The following is a 5,918-nucleotide window of genomic DNA, read 5'->3' as shown; positions in this document are numbered from 1 at the left end:
ACTTCATCCTTCTTCTCCTTATGTTCTTTTTTACTTTTTTCCTACTTTCTTCTCATTCCATTATATTCCTTTTTTCCTTCCTCTCCTTCTATTCCTTTTCCTTCTTTTCCTTATTCTTCTTATATTCCTCCCTTTCCTTCTACCGCTTTTATTCATTCTCTTTTTTCTCCTTCTTTTCCTTCTACTCCTTCTATTAATTCTTATTCTTCTAGTTATTCTTTTTTTCATAACCTTCTTCTCCTTTTTCTTCTATTCCTTCTATTCCTTCCTCTATTTTAATTCCTTCTTTTCATTTTACTCCTTCTTTACCAACTCCTTTCCCTTTTTTACTTCTTTTCTACTATTCTTTCCTCTCTTTATTTTCATTCTGCTTTAAAAGATTGTCAAGTAATCCTTCTCTTCTTTTTCTTCTTCTTTTTCTTCTGCTTCTCATTATTTTATTTCTTCTCCTTATTTTCCTTGTTCTACTTTATCTTCTTCTATTCCTTCTTTCCTTTCTTTGTTTATACTCCTTCAACTTTTAGTTCTTTCATTCTTTTTCTCCTTCTTTTCCTTGTGCTACTTCTATTTCTTCTTATCAGTCAACCCTTTTTTTCCTTCACTTCATCCTTCTTCTCCTTATGTTCTTTTTTACTTTTTTCCTACTTTCTTGTCATTCCATTATATTAATTTTTTCCTTCCTCATCTTCTATTCCTTTTCCTTCTTTTCCTTATTCTTCTTATATTCCTTCCTTTCCTTCTACCTCTTCCATTCATTCTCTTTTACCTTTTCTCTGTTTTCCTTCTACTACTTCTATTAATTCTTATCCTAATAGTCATTCTTTTCTTTCATCTCCTTCTTCTCCTTCTCCTTCTATTCCTTCTATTCTTTCCTCTACTTTAATTACTGCTTTTCATTCTACTCTTGCTTTTCCATCTCCTTTCTTTTTTTCAATTCTATTCTTCTATTCTTTCGACTCTTTAATTTCATTCTTTTTAAAAAGCTTGTCAAACAATCCTTCCCTTCTTCTTCTTCATCATCATCATCATCATCATCTTCTTCTTCTTCTTCTTCTTCTTCATCTTCTTTTTCTTCTTCTTCTCCTTCTCATTATTTTATTTTTTCTACTTATTTTCCTTGTTCTACTACTTTATCTTCTTCTATTCCTTCTTTCCTTTCTTTATTTATACTCCTTCAACTTTTAGTTCTTTTCATTCTTCTTCTCCTTCTTTTCCTTCTCCTACTTCTATTTCTTCTTGTCATTCAACCCCTTCTTTTCCTTCACTTTATCTTACTTCTCCTTATGTTCTTTTTTACTTTTTTCCTACTTTCTTCTCATTCCATTATATTCCCTTTTCCCTTCTTCTCCTTCTATTCCTTTTCCTTACTCTTCTTATATTACTCATTTTCCTTCTACTGCTTCTATTCATTCTCTTTTGCCTTTTCTCCTTTTTTTCCTTCTACTCCTTCTATTAATTCTTATCCTTCTAGTCATTCTTTTCTTTGATCTCCTTCTTCTCCTTCTCCTTCTATTCCTTCCTCTACTTTAATTACTGCTTTTCATTCTACTCTTGCTTTTCCAACTCCTTTCTTTTTCTTACTTCTATTCTTCTATTCTTTCCACTCTTTAATTTCATTCTTTTTAAAGAGCTTGTCAACCAATCCTTCCCTTCTTCTTCATCTTCATCATCATCATCATCATCATCATCATCATCATCTTCTTCTTCTTCTTCTTCTTCTTCTTCTTCTTCTTCTCATTATTTTATTTTTTCTACTTATTTTCCTTGTTCTACTACTTTATCTTCTTCTATTCCTTCTTTCCTTTCTTTATTTATACTCCTTCAACTTTTAGTTCTTTTCATTCTTCTTCTCCTTCTTTTCCTTCTCCTACTTCTATTTCTTCTTGTCATTCAACCCCTTCTTTTCCTTCACTTTATCTTTCTTCTCCTTATGTTCTTTTTTACTTTTTTCCTACTTTCTTCCCATTCCATTATATTCCTCTTTTCCTTCTTCTCCTTCTATTCCTTTTCCTTCTTTTCCTTACTCTTCTCATATTACTTATTTTCCTTCTACTGCTTCTATTCATTCTCTTTTGCCTTTTCTCTTTTTTTCCTTCTACTCCTTCTCTTAATTCTTATCCTTCTAGTCATTCTTTTCTTTGATCTCCTTATTCTCCTTCTCCTTCTATTCCTTCCTCTACTTTAATTACTGCTTTTCGTTCTACTCTTGCTTTTCCAACTCCTTTCTTTTTCTTACTTCTATTCTTCTATTCTTTCTACTCTTTAATTTCATTCTTTTTAAAGAGCTTGTCAACTAATCCTTCCCTTCTTCTTTATCATCATCATCATCATCATCATCATCATCATCTTCTTCTTCTTCTTCTTCTTCTTCTTCTTCTTCTTCTTCTTCTTCTTCTTCTTCTCCTCCTCCTCCTCCTCCTCCTCCTCCTCCTCCTCCTCCTCCTCCTCCTCCTCCTCCTCCTTCTTTTCTTTCTCGTACTTCTATTCCTTCTTATTATTTAACCCCTTCTTTTCCTTCACTTTATCATTCTTCTCCTTTTGTTCCTTCTTTTTCTTCATTACTACTTTCCCCTCATTCCATTATATTCCTTTTTTCCTTCTTCTCCTTCTATTCCTTTTCCTTCTTTTCCTTTATCTGCTTATATTCCTTCTTTTCCTTCTACTGCTTCTATTCAATCTCTTTTACTTTTTCTCCTTTTTTCCTTCTACTCGTTCTATTAATTCTTATCCTTTTTGTCATTTTTTTCTTTCATCACCTTCTTCTCTATCTTCTTGTATTCCTTCTCCTCTTTCCTCTACTTTAATTGCTGCTTTTCATTCTACTCTTGCTTTTTCAACTCCTTTCCCTTTTCTACTTCTTTTCTTCTATTTGTTCGACTCTATTTTCATTCTCCTTAAAAGCTTGTCAAGTAATCCTTCTCTTCTTCTTCTTCTTCTTCTTCTTCTTCTTCTTCTTCTTCTTCTTCTTCTTCTTCTTCTTCTTCTTCTTCTTCCTACTTGTTACTACTCTTCCATTATATACCTTTTTCCTTCTTCTCCATCAATTCCTTCTCCTCTTTTCCTTTTTTCTTCTCATATTCCTTCTTTTCATTCTATCTCTCCTATTCATTCTATTTCTGTTTTTCTCCTTCTTTTCCTTCTACCCCTTTTATTAATTCTTATCCGTCTAGTTATTATTTTCTTTCATAACCTTCTTCTCCTTCTTTTTCTATTCCTTGTATTCCTTCCTCTACTTTAATTTCTTCTTTTCATTCTACTCCTGTTTTTCCAACTCCTTTCCCATTTCTACTTCTTTTCTACTATTCTTTCGACTCTTTATTTTCATTCTGCTTTAAAGTTTGTCAAGTAATCCTCCTTTTCTTCTTCTTGTTCTTGTTCTTCTTGTTCTTGTTCTTCTCCTTCTATTCCTTCTTTTTTCTTTTCTGTTTTCTTCTCATATTCCTTCTTATCCTTCTACTGCTTCTATGCATTCTCTTTTTCTTTTCTCCTCCTTCTCCTTCTACTCCTTCTATTAATTCTCATCCTTCTAGTTATATTTTCTTTCATCACCTTCTTCTCTTTCTTCTTCTATTCTTTCTTTTCTTCCTGTACTTTAATTCCTTCTTTTTATTCTACCTCTGCTTTTCCAATTCCTTTTGCTTTTCTTCTTATTTTCTACTATTCTTTCGACTCTTTATTTTCATTCTGCTTTAAAAGCTTGTCAAGTGATCCTTCTCTTCTTCTTCATCTTCTTCTTCGACTTCTTCTTCTTCATCTTCATCTCATTCTTTAATTTTTTTCTCCTTATTTTCCTTTTACTTCTACTTTATTTTTTCCTTTTATTCCTTCTTTTCCTTCTTTACTTATACTCTTTCAACTTTTCCTTCTTTTCATTCTTCTTCTCCTTTTCATTCTCCTACTTTTATTTCTTCTTATCATTCAACCCCTTCTTTTCCTTCTCTTCATTGTTTTTCTCCTTATTTTCTGTCTCATATTCCTTCTTTTTTTCATTTTGCTTTATTTTCATTCTGCTTTAAAAGCTTGTCAAGTAATCCTTCTCTTCTTTTTCTCATTATTTTATTTCTTCTACTTATTTTCCTTGTTCTACTTTATCTTCTTCTATTCCTTCTTTCCTTTCTTTGTTTATACTCCTTCAACTTTTAGTTCTTTCATTCTTTTTCTCCTTCTTTTCCTTGTGCTACTTCTATTTCTTCTTATCAGTCAACCCTTTTTTCCCTTCACTTCATCCTTCTTCTCCTTATGTTCTTTTTTACTTTTTTCCTACTTTCTTCTCATTCCATTATATTCCTTTTTTCCTTCCTCTCCTTCTATTCCTTTTCCTTCTTTTCCTTATTCTTCTTATATTCCCCCCTTTCCTTCTACCGCTTTTATTCATTCTCTTTTTTCTCCTTCTATTCCTTCTACTCCTTCTATTAATTCTTATTCTTCTAGTTATTCTTTTTTTCATAACCTTCTTCTCCTTTTTCTTCTATTCCTTCTATTCCTTCCTCTATTTTAATTCCTTCTTTTCATTTTACTCCTTCTTTACCAACTCCTTTCCCTTTTTTACTTCTTTTCTACTATTCTTTCCTCTCTTTATTTTCATTCTGCTTTAAAAGATTGTCAAGTAATCCTTCTCTTCTTTTTCTTCTTCTTTTTCTTCTGCTTCTCATTATTTTATTTCTTCTCCTTATTTTCCTTGTTCTACTTTATCTTCTTCTATTCCTTCTTTCCTTTCTTTGTTTATACTCCTTCAACTTTTAGTTCTTTCATTCTTTTTCTCCTTCTTTTCCTTGTGCTACTTCTATTTCTTCTTATCAGTCAACCCTTTTTTTCCTTCACTTCATCCTTCTTCTCCTTATGTTCTTTTTTACTTTTTTCCTACTTTCTTGTCATTCCATTATATTAATTTTTTCCTTCCTCATCTTCTATTCCTTTTCCTTCTTTTCCTTATTCTTCTTATATTCCTTCTTTTCCTTCTACCTCTTCCATTCATTCTCTTTTACCTTTTCTCTGTTTTCCTTCTACTACTTCTATTAATTCTTATCCTTATAGTCATTCTTTTCTTTCATCTCCTTCTTCTCCTTCTCCTTCTATTCCTTCTATTCTTTCCTCTACTTTAATTACTGCTTTTCATTCTACTCTTGCTTTTCCATCTCCTTTCTTTTTTTCAATTCTATTCTTCTATTCTTTCGACTCTTTAATTTCATTCTTTTTAAAAAGCTTGTCAAACAATCCTTCCCTTCTTCTTCATCATCATCATCATCATCATCATCATCTTCTTCTTCTTCTTCTTCTTCATCTTCTTTTTCTTCTTCTTCTCCTTCTCATTATTTTATTTTTTCTACTTATTTTCCTTGTTCTACTACTTTATCTTCTTCTATTCCTTCTTTCCTTTCTTTATTTATACTCCTTCAACTTTTAGTTCTTTTCATTCTTCTTCTCCTTCTTTTCCTTCTCCTACTTCTATTTCTTCTTGTCATTCAACCCCTTCTTTTCCTTCACTTTATCTTTCTTCTCCTTATGTTCTTTTTTACTTTTTTCCTACTTTCTTCTCATTCCATTATATTCCCTTTTTCCTTCTTCTCCTTCTATTCCTTTTCCTTACTCTTCTTATATTACTCATTTTCCTTCTACTGCTTCTATTCATTCTCTTTTGCCTTTTCTCCTTTTTTTCCTTCTACTCCTTCTATTAATTCTTATCCTTCTAGTCATTCTTTTCTTTGATCTCCTTCTTCTCCTTCTCCTTCTATTCCTTCCTCTACTTTAATTACTGCTTTTCATTCTACTCTTGCTTTTCCAACTCCTTTCTTTTTCTTACTTCTATTCTTCTATTCTTTCCACTCTTTAATTTCATTCTTTTTAAAGAGCTATTCAACCAATCCTTCCCTTCTTCTTCATCTTCATCATCATCATCATCATCATCATCATCTTCTTCT

The sequence above is a fragment of the Monodelphis domestica genome, chromosome X, assembly GCF_027887165.1.
Source record: "Monodelphis domestica isolate mMonDom1 chromosome X, mMonDom1.pri, whole genome shotgun sequence".
NCBI lineage: Eukaryota > Metazoa > Chordata > Mammalia > Didelphimorphia > Didelphidae > Monodelphis > Monodelphis domestica.
Note: the sequence above shows the minus strand (reverse complement) of the source record.